Source organism: Erpetoichthys calabaricus, chromosome 4 (assembly GCF_900747795.2).
Source record: "Erpetoichthys calabaricus chromosome 4, fErpCal1.3, whole genome shotgun sequence".
Taxonomy (NCBI): Eukaryota; Metazoa; Chordata; class Cladistia; order Polypteriformes; family Polypteridae; genus Erpetoichthys; species Erpetoichthys calabaricus.
In genome coordinates, this window is record NC_041397.2 from 137,633,894 (window position 1) to 137,652,508 (window position 18,615).

Here is an 18,615-nt window from a genome sequence, read left to right on the forward strand (position 1 = left end):
TCTGAAAAAAAGAGTAGACAACAAAGTCTTTTCGCATTCGCATCATTCAATGGACAAAACGTGGATTTACACAATAATGGACCATATGCTATGAGAATCTGTGGTCCCACAACAGTTAAAGGAACGACAAGTTAAATTTCAAAGAGTACACAATTCGGTCGGGTGTATATTGATGATCTCGGAGAAGCGATGCAAATTTTAACAGGCAAAAAGAAAGGTGATGTATATATTCCGCGAATAACATGACACACCAAAGGAGATCGTGATATGCCATTCGTAGTAAAATGTTTACAGTTTACCGTGAGAATAGCTTTAGCTATGACAATCAATAAATCACAGGGACAAACAGAAAAACTCAGATTATTTATTACAGAAACAGAAACAATATTCACTCACAGGCAGTTATACGTTGCGTTGTCACAATGTGTCTCCAAAAAATATTGTTTTAATGAAGCTTTAAAGTAAAAGTGAAAATAATGAAATTGAAACAATTCCAAAAAAATTGTATATCCAATTAACCAAACATAGGGGTTGGCGAGCGAAGCGAGCAGGGGGCGAAGCCCCCTAGTTTACAATAACTGTAAAAAAAAGAAAAAAATTTGAGACTTATTTCAATAACATATGTGCATCCACTGGGGAGTCCAGACCTTCCTCTCCAACCCTTAAACGCTGCCAATTGGGCACACTAAAACAATGGGCTTTAAAAACCAAATAAACAAACAATCTAATGCAACAACATAGCAAAATGAGTGGGTGCTGTACAGCATCCTTTGGCTTTATAGTGTACAGTCCATTCCCTGTTATAAGTTTTGATGAAGGTTTTACATGACTCTTCATCAGCATTTTTTAATTAAAGAATTATGGATGGGTTATGGGTGGCACGGTGGCGCAGTGGTAGAGCTGCTGCCTCGCAGTTAGGAGACCCGGGTTTGCTTCCCGGGTCCTCCCTGCATGGAGTTTGCATGTTCTCCCCGTGTCTGCGTGGGTTTCCTCCCACAGTCCAAAGACATGCAGGTTAGGTGGATTGGTGATTCTAAATTGGCCGTGGGTGTGTTTGTGTGTGTCCTGCGGTGGGTTGGTTCCCTGCTGTGTTGGCTGGGATTGGCTCCAGCAGACCCCTGTGTTTGGATTCAGCGGGTTGGAAAATGGATGGATGGGTTGATTAGTGCTGCTGCCTCGTATTACATTAAGCATGTTTTCGGCCAGGTGTTCTAATATTTTCCTATTGTCTGCTTGGGTTTCCTTCGCACCTTCAAAAGTTATCTGAAGATTCCAAGTTGGTCCCATGTTAGTATGTATTTGTAATTTTGTAATTTGTACAGCCGCTGATACGACTAGTTACATTTAATTTCAGAAATATAAATTACATACCTATAGCAAGAAAAGCCAAGCAAAATGACACCTTTTTTTAGCCAACTATCATTTTTGCTGAACTCGTGATTACAGGGATGTTATACAGATTATTAAACATTATTAAACTCTATACACATCAGTGCAAAGATTATTCGGAGAGACCTAAATATTATTTTTTAACATCGGGACATACAATCTTTTTAGCCAAGCAGAGTGTAATAAAAATGACATTTTTTTAGGGATTTTTAACGCACTTTCATAATAAAAATCTAACTCTAGCAGTAGATTCGACACTCTGCCACACCATAACAGAAAAAAACACTTTCAGAAAACAGGCCATGGCGGAACATGCAAATCGAGTTATTTTGAGTAACAAACACGCAGTTACAACTGATCTAATCACCGACTCATCCTCACCTTTTCACATAAACCTTTATGCTAGTAAGAGCTTTTGCCATTTGCCTTCTGAGACTGAATAACTTTCATGGCATTCTATAGTTATTAAAATGTATATTACGGAGAATATCTAATCTCGATCTATATAGTGGTAGGGGAGCGGGAGCCTATTGTGGCAGCATTCTACGTACAGGTTGGCCCTCTGCAGATAAAAGGAGTGGGTGAGCAGGTGCCAAGTTTCAGGGTACTGGGTGCGTGGTCTGGCTCATGTACCATGTTAAGTTTAAACATTCCACGCGCGGACTTGTTCAAGATGTAGTTCAGTATTGGCTCAATGTCAACTAGCGTACCCCGTGATGTCTTGCTGCTCCGTCTGGGTAATGTTCCTGCCTTGTCCCCGTTGCTACCAGAATAGTCTACACCATCGTGCAAACATTTATTAGAATAAACGAAACCGGATAATGCCTGTATGGGTGCATCTTTCTTTTAAAAATCGCTTTCCAAAATACTGTTTTCGGTACCCGGCTAACTGAACGACATAAAGCAATGCCACATCACACAATGGGGCTGGATCAGGGCTGGACGTAAGTGAGGGCGGAGTCATGTGCACACGTGCACTTCGATCGACAACAATCTTAACCAATCATCGAGTAAGATGGACCAGTTTTAACACTTTGGACCAATCACAATAATTTGTCTTACTTAGGCTGTCGAAAAAAAAAACTTGCTTCTGAGGACCAGCTATACTTCTGAAAGATTTGCGTTGTGTTAGACACCGTGCATTGAGGCATTATTGAAAAGAAGACCATTTAGAGAAATAATTTGTTTAATCGTTTGATAAGGCGATAGTCAATCGAACACTCTATCTAAAGTGCTTTATAGAAGCAGAGATGCTCGTCAGGAATTAACGAAGCAGCTTTGAATGACCGTGGAGTTTCGCAAAGAAACTACAACCTAAGTGACCAAGGTATGTGAAATGTTGTTTTTGAACGGAATCCCCAGTGTACAGTTATCATAATGAGTACTCCAAATTCGGAATTATTGCACTCTCGTTTTCGTGCAGAAAGGAGGTGGGGACGGGGGTGATGTGGTGTCTTCGGCTACTGTGCACTCCTCGTTAAGTTCACGGGAATCAAGATGCATAACCGTTTTTCTATTAATATGCACTGTTACCTTAGAAGAACGTCTATAGACTCTGAATGCCACTTGACTATTAGCAAAAGTCACATCGGTCTTAAAAATGAGCTATTAGTTCGATTTAATATGTGGAGGTTAAGTATAACACCAGCACAGCCGTTTTACAGCTATGGACCCGGATCCAGAGACGGACATCGGAGCGTCATTGCGTTTAGGCTAGTTCCAGTCATCACCAGTCTTAGTATCCTAATCTAGTTAAACCTTCGAGTCTCAGAAGTTCCAAATGGCAAGAATATGCAAAGAAAACAATACACGGGCACTTTATTTGTGACAAACATTTTGTATTCAGGTAACGATGAACGGAAAAACTCTTTCAGATCAGCGGAAAACAGATGAGAAGTTATCGCATTCGGATAAACAAGTTGAGATAGCCCCATCTTTTAACTTTTATTTCAGTTCTTAATTTAGTATGCATTTAGTATTTACAGTATATGGCTGCATTTTAAAAAAATATAATCTAGTTGTTTCCTTTTCCTTCAAGTGGCAGAGTTGACTTTTTCGGGGTTACACAGTGATGAGGAGTGAATCAGCAGTCTTGTAGTTTACACTTCAACACACCTGTAAATAACTCACACTGTCTACATTAATGTTGCACTGGTAATCACATGCAGTATATATTGTTATGCAGTAGCCACTCTGTTTGTCTAGGGCGGAGTGGTGGCCCTGAGGCTAGGGATCTGCACTGGCAATCGGAAGGTTGCCGGTTCAAATCACGTAAATGCCAAAAGGGATTCTGCTTTGTTGGGCCCTTCAGCAAGGCCCTTAACCTGCAATTGCTGAGCGCTTTGAGTAGTGAGAAAAGCGCTATATAAATGCAAACAATTATCCATTTTCAGAAACTCTGCTATCCCTTACTGGGTGGTGGAAATCAGAACCTCTTGTAAAAGGCACTAGCTGATTTATAGTTTACATGTGACCTAACATACATCTTTTAGTAGTGGGAGAAAACTGTTGTGTCCGTCATGTTGAACATTACTTTATAAAGCAAAACTTAGTGCTGAGTTTCATGGATTATTTTCTGAGCACAATGTTGTAGTTGCTATATTCTTATTATTTGACTGTGTTGTATTTTGTTATAGTTTTTCTAGTAGTAAAAGTAAAATAATATAAGGCATGGCTTGATAGACCAATTGGGGGGTAGCAAATGGGATAAAGACCCACCTGCGTTATTTTACTTCGTTATATGTTTACATTGCATTTGCACCAAATGTACATGGCTGAAAAGAACATAACAGATCAGGTAGAAAAATAAAAGCATAACAAGACTCAATCAATATTTATCTTATTTCTAATGTAATCAATTGATCATCTGTACTGTGATAGACCCTACATGTACTATACTGGAATTTTGGCAGTCCCTCTAGTCTGTAGTTTTTATAATTGACTTTGGCAGAAGGAGGATGTAAATCCGACATGTATGTGTCTACAGCTGTGAAATGCTTTGCCAAGTTGGAAAAAAAATATCATTGTAAACAGAAAAAGTAGATTCAGTCTCATATTACAGTAGCAGAAACATGCCACACTTTTTACAGGCTAGAATGATAAATGGGGATGTCTCTGTCTGGGCACATAACCTGAAGAAACCTAGTTATTACTCTTAGTGTGTACAGCTTTAGAAAGCGAGCTATAGCCTTTAAAAACTGCCAGGGCTGTAGAGACATGCTTTATTATGTAGAAAGTGCCCAATGGGAAAGGTGCTATGCAAATGAAATGCATTATTATTATTATTATTATTATTATTATTAATATGGAGCCACATTACCCAGATGTGGCCCAAACTCTATATGACCTGCTACAGCAGTGGTTTCTAATGCTAGTGAGAGATGGCTGGAGGTTTTTGTTCTAAATCAATTTAGTAATCAGTAAGCCATTTTCCCTTTAATTGATCTTGTTATTTAATAAGCTGGTCTTTTTTCTTCTGTTCATGATCTGCATTTAGAAGAGAGCATAGTATACTATTTACATTCATAAAAAAGTTAGGAATATTAACATATTTGCTGGAGTTTTAAATTCTTAACTCTCGTTTGTCATTTTCCTATTAGTTCATCTTTTTCTGTACAGTTTGCCTCCTTAACTTTATCTTTATGATGGCTGTTAACAAAAGGATGAATAGACACTAGCACAAACTGCAGTGAATGATGAAAGGCTGCAGGTACTTCAATGTCAGATACACTAGTGTGGTCATTTGGAAATAACAGCTTTAATAACCAGAACACTTTGAAAAGTAGAATGAAATCATAATGATGATGAAAATCTTAAAAGCCGAGGTAAAAAAAAAACAACATGATCTCTATATAACATATGCAGTGCTTCATTTACCTTGGATGTCAGAGCTGAGAATGACATCACACCCAAGTTGAATGTGTTCATGTAAGAAATTCAGAAAGCCAATATGGACACATCCAGGGAAACCTTTGTTTTGCTTGCTCCATCAGAATAAATAGCAGTCAATAACAATGTATTATGTGGTATTTTGCGTATCGAAACAGTGTAATAACATGTCCACGGATAGATGTTGGACTGTACTGTGTGTATGGCTGATTTAATAAGACACAAATAGACAGAAATACTAATAAACAGTATAACGCCATGGCTTTCACTAAAATTTGCGGTCTTCATCACAATTTTGTATTAACATCATGGTCTGAAGTCGAACAAACTCAGACTTGACAGACCAGTCTTGACTTAAGGGAGTGTTCCAGTTAAAAATTCCGTCTAGAAACTCAGAAATTCTGACTTCCCCTTTCAAATGGAATGCAGCAATACATTCCAATAAATTGAGCAAGCCTAGTTTTGAAAATTCACGCATTCACGGTCATCTACCTTAGTGTCTACTTTGTTCATTATTAGCGGCCATGCTAAATATTGCGTTGTGCCAAAAAAGGTACTATTCATCAAAAGTGAATTAAGAACTTAAAACTAAGGCAAAATACAAATATTTCAGATTTCCATATACATGTAAACATCACACTGTTGCTGTTTCCTTAATGCAAAATAACAGAAGGAGAAAAGCCCAGCTAATTAAACAATGAGATCAATTAGAGGTGAAATGACTACTATTAAGCAGGCATGTGCTGTCATCCACACTGATGTGTCTGTGGCGGATGTTACTAGAGACCCAACTGACACATTTTAAATTTGTGTGATATGATGTTTTTTTCATCAGTTTTTAGACTGTTAATGTTTGGTTGTCCTCTTAATATGTATAAAGGTGTTCTGCTCGTACTGCCACATATTGTATACTAAATTAGTGTTGTGACCCATTAAGGACAAAGGGCATCTATGCATGCTATGGGTCTTGGTGGCAAAGGCAAATCACAAACATGCAGGTTCTGCCCCACTTTTATTTACATGGTATGACCCTGAGTGAGTCACTTGTAAATTTTATGCAAATTATCGTATATCTTTTCTTATAATGATGTTCACTCTAGAAATGTGCAGCATTAAATTAAGTTTCTTTGAATTGAGCACTTTAGTAAATGGGTTTGTGTTTGTTTGCCACTTGCATTTTGTCTAAGGTTGGGACGTTTCTTTGTTGTTTTTTTTTATCTTTTATTGAATTTATTAAAAACATATAACATTCTGTACAATCAAGTCAAAACTTAACAAAACTAAATTCAAATCAACCCCCACACATGGGAAGGAAGGCCAACAGCCAAAGTAAAACTACTGAAAATAGTAAACAGAGAAAGGAGTCTTTTCCCCCAATTTAAATGCTTATTCTAAAATGTAATTAATTAGATCCTCCCAGGTTTTAAAATTTTGTACAGATCCTCTTTGTGAGAATTTGATTTTTTCCAATTTCAAATAGTATAGAACATCAGTTACCCACTGACTTAAAAGAGGAGAGTTAGGATTCTTCCAGTTGAGCAAGATAAGTCTAATAGTATAGTGAAGGCAGTCACAGTTTGTTTGGCCTTCTCCACTTTAAGCCCATCTGGAAGAACACCAAACACAGCTGTTAGTGGGTTAGGAGGGATTGTGACACAGAGACTGTCTGATAGGCATTTAAATTTTTTTGTCCAGAATGATGTTTATTTGGTGCAGGCCCAAAACATGTGACCCAGTGAGGCTAGAACCCTAACCCTGGAAAAATTTTGGACAATGTTAAGTGAGATAGATGTGCTCGATATATAATTTTCAGTTGAATATTTGCATGCTTTGTACATAAGGAGCTCAAGTGAATTCTGTGAGTGGCTGCCTTCCACTCCATTTCTGAAATGTTGAGTGAGAGATCTTTTTCCCGCTGTACTATGGGATCTTTAAAAGAAAGGGACTTTAAAATGTTTTATATATTATAGAAATGCTGTCTGAATCCCCAAGACTGGTCAATAACAATTCTGGAGTAGAAATAGGTGGGAGATGAGGAAAATTGGGCAGATTTTGTTTAGCAAAGTTTCTATTTTGGAGATAGTGGAAAAATTGTATTGATGGGAGACTAAATTTGGAGGGTAATTGTTTATAGGATGAAAAGACATTATTTATATACAAATCTCTAAATGATTTAATCCTATTCATTTTCCAAACAAGTTTGATAGGGTGGAAAAAGGTGGTTATCATGTAGAGGTGCCACAGATAAAATATTCTTTGTCTTGAAGGGCTTCCTACATTGTTTCCATATTCTGAGTGAATGAAGGACAATTGGGTTGTTAAGGTTGGGACATTTCTTGAGCCTCTTGTTTTGTCTACCTGCGACCCCATATTAGACTAAGCACATAAAAAAACACTTAAAGAAAATGACTTCCTACATCTTTTTTTTTTGACCAATGTAGGTCATGTTCAGACTGGGTAAGGTCGGCTCACTGATTTTTTATAAATTGTAGATGTTGTCAACAAACATCTTTATCTGTACACATTTAGAAAATGAATTAATAAAATATTTTACAAAGTCAGATAAATCTTTTCGGGGCAGTACAGTGATGCAGTGACTAAATCGACTGTCCCATGGAGCTGTCATTCTGGCTTTGAATACCATGACTTGTTGTTGTCTGTTTATAGTGTGTACATTCTCCTTGATGGTATGGGTTTTTCACCAAGTATTTCAGTTTTCCTTCCAGATCTGAACAGCACACAAGTTAGTTTGATTGGTAATTTCAGAGTAACCCTGTCTGAATATCAGTTTGTGTGTGAGTGCATCCTGTGATGGATTAGCTCCCCATCAAGGATAAGTTCTTGCCTCATACTCAGTGCTGCTGGATTAACTCCAGTCCCTCACAACACTTAGTTGGATTTTACATACTGTATGTTAAAGGTTTGAGTAATTTTCTGTTAAATGCATACTATGGCTTATCCAGTATGTTTCTGATGCATTATTTAGAAACAAACCCTTTCCTAGTTTCAGCTTGGTAAAATGTCTCTTACTGCTGGCCAGAATAACAAGGAGCGCTCAATAATTTCTAAGACATAATATTGAACTCATAAATTAGATTATCAATGATATAATTGGGTATAAAACAACTCTTGTCTGCCTCCTTGTCTGTCTGTTGGTGATACTACAGATTCTTGGAAGTACAGTAAGCCCCAGAGGGCATGTTTGTGTTCAAATGACATGGAGGCTAAAAGATGCCATTTCAATGTGCTGAGCTACTTGCCAACTCCTACAGGTGAGAAAATGATGCTGGCGCCACAATGGAACTGGCAGCATGCCAAGGCAGTAAGCGTGACGACAGCTGACAGTCACGGTGGCAGTGGAGTGCAGATGACTTCCTGTTCATAATGCAAGGGAAGTGAAACACATTTAAGGTGGGATGAAGCTTCCGTCACAAACTCTGCCTGCTCTTTCAGTTCACATAATCAACCTGTCACTCTTTCATTTATCCTTTAGTAGCCTTTTCCAGTTTTGTATTTTTCTTACACTATTACTCAAACAGATCACTCTTCTGTTCCTTTATTGACACCAACACGGCTTTGAATATATTAACTTCTTTTTTGCAAGAAACATCGGTGTGAGACCTTCAGATGCCTGTCAATCATTGTCATTTTTGTAATAGGTCGCAAGAGTGTAAAAGTCAATTAATCTCGAGGTTTCTCAGCATTCAGAGCTTATTTCTTGTTAAATCAAAGCATTATATTATGATGGACAGCAGGGATGGATGGTGATCCCAACTGGAATGGTTAATGTTCACTTTCTTGGGCAGGATGTCCATCCATGGATGATTGCTCTTCCATTTTGCAGTCATAAAACCATTATAACAGAGACTGCACCCTGAGGTCTTACGTTCCCTGGGTATGTTAAGTGCCCACAACCCTCTGGTTTAGCTATTCTTTGGACACCAGTAATGCTGCATGGGGGATACTACAGGGAGCTGATGGGTAAAGGCTCCTGGAAGTGCTTCCTGGTAATGGCACTGATGCACCGAAAGCACACCTCAGCCTCACCCAGGTGAGTCAGAGTCATGAGAGAAGGTGAACAAAACTTGCCTGGAGAGGAGGAGGAGGAAACAGAAGGAGTAGGTTTGCATTGGTGGTGGGTGTATTAATAGCATTATTTTGGAGTATTTAGGTCTATGTAAAGGTACTGTACTTAGTAAAAGGGTTCCATTTGAAACAAGAGCTTGCTTGTAAGCAGTTGCGTCTAGGGTTTGGAGTGTGAGATGCCCCTTGTGGCCACAATGTATATATAGTTACAGTATTATAAACAATTAAAAAATGTATTACAAATACATTTGAATAAAACAATATGAAAAATAAAATAAAACAAATCTCTTTCTACCTGGCACTCTCTCAACCACCTTCATTACTTGCTCCAAAAGCTTGACTGCTCAATACGATCTGCAGTGCAATGGTTCATTCTTTCCTTTGTATTTAGGATTGAATACACTCCTTTTTCAGTCTTCAGTAACACTCCCTTTACACACAATCATGTTGCACAGGTCTATCAGGCAATCAACTCCAGGACCTTTTGTTACCTTCCAACATTTCTAACAACAGTCCCATTGGGCCTTACTTATCTTTATGTAAGTGAATTATGATTAAGCGCATCATACACATTTACATTATTGCCATTCATTTCAAAGACAATTACAAACTAATCATTTCCAAATTAAATAAAAAATATACCACACTAAGGACTGAATGCTTGCAAGGGTCATGCCATATGTTACTTAATGATTTAATACTTTTTATATGGTGCTGTCAATGTTGTGTGACATGAAAGTGGAGTAAAATGCAGGTTGCAGCAGAGTGCATGTCATACTTTGAAAATTGACAGACATATAAATTAATCAATTTTACTTCAATGCTTTAAATTTCATTGTAAATTCTATTTGAAATTGTTTTATAAAGCAAATTGCATTAGTGCGCAAAACAACTTGGGCCCAGCATTGTTGACATTTAGAGGGTGGAGACAGTGAGATTAATGGGGCAGGACAATGATGAAGAGGCGAGAAGAAGATATGGGGAAATGAATGCAGATCCCTAGAGTGCAAATGCACTAGAGACAGGGCAGCTCATCAACCCGGATTCAGAGAACGAGACAAGTTTCTTGCACATTTTCATTCTGCTTTGTAGCCTTTTTGTGATTTAGTAAAATACATTACAATGCTTTGCTACATTAGTGCAATGATGAGGGGCGATTACAGTCTCTCCCCACCCCCCTCCCCTCAGGAGGTAAAGTATGGAGCAACCAACAGTTGTGTAAATCAACCAAGCAGTGATTCAAGGAATCCTGGGAAAGCTGCTGTGCATAGAAGAGGCAAGGCCCTCCTGCTGCAGAGCTGTGCTGACAGAGGTGTGAACTGTGGGGCCTTATTTTGGTTTCACTAATAAGGTGTGTTGACTTGAGCATCCATCCCTGGGCTTCTGGGATAGATTTACGTGTATTTGAGTGTGGGTAGAAACCTGCTGTTTTAACAGATCAAAAGGCTTACATCTGCCTGTTTCTGTCAGATGTTTGCTGGTAGGTTAGCTTTATTGCCGTTTTCCCAACTAAAACTGAGAAGAAAGGAAAAAAGTGCCATTGTATAATGTTGGAATCAGAAGAATAAAACCTGGTGAGGGATGTTTTTAATAAGGACGTCACACAGAGAGATTTATTAAAGGCAAATAGTTCAATGTTCTTGTTGACCTAACAAGAATAACAGGCAAGGGGGGCAATATTTAAATATTTACCTTACTATCTCTCCCACACCGTTGACGTTTGATTCTGTATTTAGCATGATGTCTTGCTGATACTGATGGTAAATCTTTAAGGCACGGGTGTCGAACTCCAGTCCTGGAGGGCCACAGTAGCTGCAGGTTTTCATTCTAACCATCTTCTTAATTAGTGACCAGTTTTAGCTGCTAATTAACTTCTTTTGCCTTATTTTAAATTAACTTAACTCATGCCCCTTTGTTGTTTCTGTTTCCTTAATTAACAGCCAAATAATAGTGAGACACAAAACAAGCCACCACATGACCAGCTCACCTGTGCCCATCACACAATATCTGAAAATAAAGAAAGGTTAAGGTCTCAGTAAGGTTGATCTCTCAAGTCACCAAAACATTTTGACGGTGTTCTTAGAAAAAACAGAAAATCAACAGTTTAGGAAATGTCTGCTGTGGCAGAATGAGAGCAGCAACAAGCCATGGATTTAAATAATGAGTTTAAGTAACAGCAAGAATCTGCTTCTTAAGAAAGTGATTGGAGTGAAATTGGTTGGAGTTGGAAGCCCCAGTTTAGCTGGTCATCTTTTGGCTTGTTTCATGTCTCATTTCTGTTTGGCTATCATTTAATTAAGAAAAGTATCAATTCAAAGCACTGAATCATTAAAACAGGGATATTAAAAATAAGGTGAAAACAATTTAATTAGCAGTGAAAACTGGTCATAGATTAGGAAAAGGGTTAGAATGAAAACCTTCAGCCACTGCGGACCTCCAGGCCCGGATTTTGACACCCCTGCTTTAGGGGCTAGGTGCTGTCAGACAAGGTATCATGCTAGGTGCGCAGACGTTCTAGAATTAGGAGATACCAAAGTCCTTGAACTGCTACTACCCAGGTGGGTTAGTTATCTTAACTAATCAGTACAGGCAGTTATTTGTGGATCATTCATCCATCCATCCATCCATCCATTCTCTTCCGCTTATCCGAGATCGGGTCGCGGGGGCAGCAGCTTGAGCAGAGATGCCCAGACTTCCCTCTCCCTGGCCACTTCTACTAGCTCTTCCGGGGGAATTCCCAGGCCAGCCAAGAGACATAGTCCCTCCAGCGTGTCCTGGGGCTTCCCCGGGGCCTCCTCCCAGTTAGACGTGCCCGGAAGACCTCACCAGGGAGGCGTCCAGGATGCATACTGATCAGATGCCCGAGCCACCTCATCTCACTCCTCTCAATGTGGAGGAGCAGTGGCTCTACTCTGAGCTTCTCAACCTATCTTTAAGGGAAAGCCCAGACACCCTGCGGAGGAAACTCATTTCAGCCGCTTGTATTCGCGATCGGTGATGAAAACCACACTGTTCCTCCTGAATCCGAGGTTCGACTATCTGACGGACCCTCCTCCAGGACCCCAGAATAGACTTTTCCAGGGAGGCTGAGGAGTGTGATCCCTCTTAAAGAGGCTGGACGGTGGAACAGAATCTCCTTGAAGCCATCTGGAAGTCGTTCTCCATGGCCACCCCAAACTCCTCCCACACCCAAGTTTTTGCCTCAGCAACCATCGAAGCCGCATTCCACTTGGCCTGCCGGTACCTGTTAGCTGCCTCTGGAATCCCACAGGACAAAAGGGTCCTGTAGGACTCCTTCTTCAGCTTGACGGCATCCCTCACCGCCAGTGTCCACCAACGTGTTCGGGGATTGCCATCACGACAGGCACCAACCACCTTACAGCCACAGCTCCAGTCAGCCGTCTCAACAATAGAGGCACGGAACATAGCCCATTCAGACTCAATGTCCCCCACCTCCCTCAGGACGTGGTCTAAGTTCTGCCGGAGGTGGTAGTTATGACTTGGGACTCTGCCAGACATTCCCAGCAGACCCTCCCAATACGTTTGGCCCTACCAGGCCTGACTGGCATCTTCCCCCACCAACGAAGCCAACTCACCACCAGGTAGTGATCAGTTGACAGCTCCGCCCCTCTCTTCGCCTGAGTGTCCAGAACATGTGGCCGCAAGTATGATGACATGACCACGAAGTCAATCATCGAACTGAGGCCTAAGGTGTCCTGGTGCCAGGTCCACATATGGACACCCCTATGCCTGAACATGGTGTTCATTATGGACAATCCGTGACGTGCACAGAAGTCCAATAACAAAACTCCACTCGGGTTCAGATCGGAGGGGCCATTCCTCCCAATCATGCCCTTCCAGGTCTAACTGTCATTGCCCACCTGAGCATTGAAGTCTCCCAGCAGAACGAGGGAGTCCCCAGCAGGTGCGCCCTCTAGCACCCCCTCCAGGGACTCTAAAAAGGGTGGGTACTCCAGACTGCTGTTCGGCGCATACGCACAAGCAGCAATTAGGACCTGTCCCCCCACCCAAAGGCGAAGGGAGGCTACCTTCTCATCTACCAGGGTGAACCCCAATGAACAGGCTCCAAGTCGGGGGGCAATAAGTATGCCCACACCCGCTCGGTGCCTCTCACCGGGGGCAACTCCAGAGTGGTAGAGACTCTAGCCCCTCTCAAGGAGACTGGTTCCAGAGTCCACGCTGTGCATCAAGGTGAGCCCGACTATATCTTGCCGAAACCTCTCAACCTCACGCACTAGCTCAGGCTCCTTCCCCTTCAGAGAGGTGACATTCCACGTCCCAAGAGCCAGCTTCTGCAGCCATGGATCGGACCGCCAAGGTCCCCGCCTTTGGCCACCACCCGACTCACACTGCACCCAACCTCCTTGGCCCCTCCTACAGGTGGTGAGCCCATGAGAAGGGGGACCCACATTGTCTCTTCGGGCTGTGCCTGACCGAGCCCCATTGGGTGCAGGCCTGGCCACCAGGTGCTCGCCATTGTGCCTGACCTCCAGGTCTTGCTTCAGGGGGAGGCCCTGGTGACCCACGTCTGGGCAAGGGAAAATGCCATCCAATGTTTGTATGCATCATAGGAGGTTTTCTGAACTGCTCTTTGTCACGTCCCTCGCCTAGGACTAGTTTGCCTTGGGTGACCCTACCAGGAGCATAAAGCCCCCGACAATAGAGCTCCTAGGATCATTGGGACACACAAACCCCTCCACCACGATAAGGTGGCGGCTCGAGGAGGGGTGGATCATTCAGCCTGATAATTAATTTGATATAGTGCCTTCAATAGTAAAATGGTAGTTTACCTATTTTAGGCTTTTTCAGAAATGGGATGGAAAAATGTTCATTACTAGCCAGGTTGCAGATAGCTAGTAGCTAGGTTGTCAAGGAAGTGGAGTGGAAGGTTCAAGGCTGCAGGTTTGGATTGCCACCATCCCAACCAAAGCACCAACAGTACCTGATTTGTAGAAGGTCATGTTGTGTGTAGTGCTCATCAATTTATGGAAACTTTGCTTTGTTGTGCATATCATGCCATTGTGAAAGTGGTAACTATGACAGCTTCTACATAAATCCTTAAGCATTTAAAGCTAGTTGCTTTTTTAAAAGCTGCATTACTTTGTTACACTGCATCATTTTGTGTTTCCGGCAGACATGAATTGTTAATGAATTTTTTAGTGAGATATAAAAAAAACACATAGTTTATTATGCAATGTTATTACACAATTTTGCAAAAGTGAGGCCTACTATAAGAAGTCCTTAAAAAGATGGCCACAAGCTCAGACTATATCAACATCCTGCTGCTTAGCTACAAGTAAGGCTCCAAGTTGGTCACATACTCGGCGATGTACACTTTTGAGAAATTGTGTTGTGCTGTAATTGCATACTAAGAAGTTGTTCCCCCTTGATAAACACTTGGTGACATAGCAATTTATTGTTTTGTGTTATGCAAGATGTCTGGCTTATAAGTGAACAAAAAGCACAACATTTTGAGTATTTCTGACTCCTACTGTAAGGTATTCCTGTTGTAATGCTGGAGCATAGCAGGACTGGGCCTTACTACTACAAACTCACTAACTGATAGCCTTTTCCCAAGACTACCCCCCCGATCCAGAAAAAATTATAGCTGCTTGCATTCTAAAACATAATTAAAGGAGTACTCCACACAACATGATACTTTTTTATATGTTTAGTTGTAATGAGGGCTGAAAAAAATTTTAATATCATATTTTTATGCAAAATGTAAATTAAAAAGAGTCTATGGTGATAAACATTGGACAACAGCAAACAAATGTCAAAATGTCCATGAGAAATCACATTACTCATGTTGCAAAATCCACATGTGTAGTCATTTAGTCATATGCTCACAACATCTCAAACATACGCATTTTTATGAAAATATTCTTAAATATATTTTTCTGAAAATACTCTTGTGACCTAAACTCCTAGAAATAATAGGTCCTTAATGGTATTTTATGATTCTTCACTGGATTGTATGCTTCCTTGTAGAATTATTGCTTGGCAAAGCACCATTTCATTCTGGGAAGGGTTCTTTGCATATGGAATTGGTTCTTTGTGCTTTGAAAAACTTTGTAATATGTAGAAAAAAAAAACTGAAATCTTTCATGTATGGTACACTACCTAGACAGACACTAGCAGGTTAAGTAATCCTGAACTTAGCCTGTGGAATTGTATGCATCAAATGTTCTTTAACTTTAAATGACCCATTGGTATTTCACAAATCTGTTATCATCTATTCATGGTTATTTACTGTAAGGTGCCTGTTATGGATCTAAATAAATAAAGGTTCTTTCTGAAACCTTAATGTGGATGGGCCTTTTTGGAACCAAAATGGGTTCCTCTGTGTGCATCACTCTAAAGAACCATTATGGCAGTTTTATTTTTAAGAGTGCAATACAGAAGCAAACAAGCATTTCAGTTGAAGACCCAAACCTTCCCTCATTCTCTGGACACGACTCCAGACCAGTAACAGCTTATTCATTGAATAACATAATGCACAAAATAGTTCAAAGGTCACTGATAGACATGTACAACTAAAAGTACATGAAATAAATTTAAAAGTTTAAAAAAAGTGAATCAAAATATTGTCGGGAAGAGAATATGCCTTGAACTTGTGCATTTCTGAGATACTTCAGCAAGCAGAAGGTCAGTTTACCTGTGCAGTTTCTTAGACTACCACCAAATCATTCTGAGATGCCACGGTTGTGGGTATGATTGTAAAATGGATGACTTGACATGTGGATTATGTGATACAAGTAATGTGAGATTTTTCTCATGGATGCTTTGATATTGTTTGCTTTTGTCCAGAGTTAGTCACCATAGACTTATATTGTATGAGAAACATTTCTTTTATCTCTGTTCTGCATGAAAACATGAGATTAAAATGTTTTATCTGCTACATGGGGTAAACTACATGGGGTAAGTAACAAAAATTAAAAAAAATATTTTTGGTTGGTGTATTCTTTTATGATAATATGTAATGTACATAATGTGGTGTGACCTGGAGTCACTACAAGATTGCTAATCCTTGCATTTGACTCAGTGTTTTGTTCCACTATCTGTAAATAGTTATACTGTATCTCTGCCATTATATTCCTTTTCTGTTGGACATCCTTTGCTCATTGTTCCATGCGCCCAAACCTTCTAAGCTTATTTTGTTCTCTTCACGAGTCTCTTCTGTCATGTGTGCACTTGTCATTAACAGTTTTTTCTTTCTCTTAACTCCATATGATGCCTGCATTATTTTTCTTCTGTTCTCCCTCTGTCCATGAGCTAGTTGGTTCTGGGCAGATGCTGCCTTATATATATTATGCTTCTGGCATTTATTTGACTTTTGATGAAGTAGACAATGGGTAATTAGATGTGAATGTTTCATCTATATTTTTTCTGTAAGCAAACAGGACATCAGGTTGGCGTCTTTCAGTTGTTTTTGCCAACATGGATAACCTCAGGTTCTTACACAAGGGAAATGTCTCTCTCCTTAAGTTGCTATATAATTTTCTCATTCCCTTCATGAAGATTCAAACTCCATTATTACTTGCAGTGTTATCTGGAGCAGATTTGCTGATAGACTTACACTCTGTCCCAGTGGTCTTGTTCCAGCACAGAGTGGACTCCTGTATCACCTATGTGTACAACTACTCTACTTGTTTTTCTATTCATTGTGTAAATAGCTATCCCAGGAGTTGGAGTAGGGAACATCCCAACAATTTCAAAAAGGCAGGAGACACGGCAGATGGACCCATGTGGGGGACTTTTTTCATTTAAAGTGTCCTGTGTCTAGAAAGAAATGAGAGTTCAAAGTGCTCCAGCATTTCCCATCAGGGATCACAGCTTGGTGGCATTGATCTGGAGCTGCTGCAGCCAATAACTTTTATGTACTGATTCATTAAATGCTGCAAAATCTTCCACCTTTTAAGTTTTGTCCTGTAGGGCTCCGTCCATGTGTAGCAAGTTGCCACCTTGTCATTAGAAGAAGGGATGGCTCCATGGAGACCACTTCCCAGTGGCTTGTTTGTACCATTCACCTGTCAAATTGGTGTCTTCCGAGGGACTTGTTTGGGCTGATTAGTGCTTTTCCCTGGTGTTTTCCTAACTGCTGTTTTCCCTTTGAGTGGAGGAGGCAGGATTTTTACAAGAGCTGCGTCTCTAATTGAAGTGCTGCATGGCAGAATCAGGTTACCTTGGAGATTGTTCAATGCCTGGTTACATATTCTGCTGGTGATAACTGTACCAAAGCAAACAGATACATACAACTAGAGTGTGGTTTATTAACTAAGCAGTTGAACCATAAACCACAAGTCTACAGCTTCATGTTACATGTTACACCCTGGGTTACAGGAGTCTGTCTGCCCTTCACATGGATTTATAATGAAATGATGTTGATATCATAAAGTTCTCTGTAGCAGTACTCAGTAGGGTTGCCACGATGAAAAATTTCGAACTCTGATAAGATACTAAGAAAAGCATTGAAATTAGATACCTTTTTCAATACCCAATACAGTATATAATGTAACTCAATTAAAATAGTTATGTAAATAAATTGCAATTCTGTATGCATGAAAATTGTTACATTGAAGAAAACAAATGATAGAAGTTTTAGCCATTAAATTCAAATACTTCAAGTAGTGCAATCTTTTGTATAAGGTAAGAGTAAAGTTCAGTAAACAAAAAGTAAACAAGTTTAAATCTGTTCAGCAATTGTTTTAAATAGATGAATATTGTTACTGAAGTAGTACAATGTAATGTAATAAATTTCATTAAATATTAATTGAATAAGTATTGCAATCTTTTGTAAGCAGTATAAATAAAAATACTGTAGTAATGAAAGCATTAAATAAGCATTCAAGTACAAAGTACATTAATGCAGTCTTTTGTAAACAATTGCTCACAAAAGTAACACACAGGCTGTCCACTAACACACTTGGAAAGCTATTCATTATTGCAAACAGTCCATATTGCATTTTTCTGTAAGTAGAGTATGATGTTTTGTAACTTCCAAAAGTTAAAAGTTAAAGGTAAGGTTTTTAAGAAAGGGGTAAGACCAGCAATGACAGATGGAGCTGAGACACGATCAGTAAAGGGAGAGCAGGAGAAGTAGTTAGATGTGACAGAAAAGAGAATGATGAAATGGGTGTGTGGAGTTACAAAAAAGGACAGAATAACGAATGAGTCAATTGGAGGTACAACAAAAGTGCAAGAGATATCTAAGAAAGTACAGGAACGTAG

At 39.9% G+C, this 18,615-nt stretch overlaps 1 protein-coding gene across 1 annotated transcript in view; it reads left to right on the forward strand.

The window, feature by feature from the left end:
* Window positions 1-2,468: 2,468 nt before the first annotated feature.
* Window positions 2,469-18,615, forward strand: part of tmem45a (transmembrane protein 45a) — a 57,548-nt gene continuing 41,401 nt past the window's right edge. Inside the window, exon 1 of the mRNA XM_028801279.2 lies at window positions 2,469-2,716. The gene's annotated coding sequence lies outside the window, so the exon portion shown is untranslated. The remainder of the gene's footprint in view (window positions 2,717-18,615) is intronic.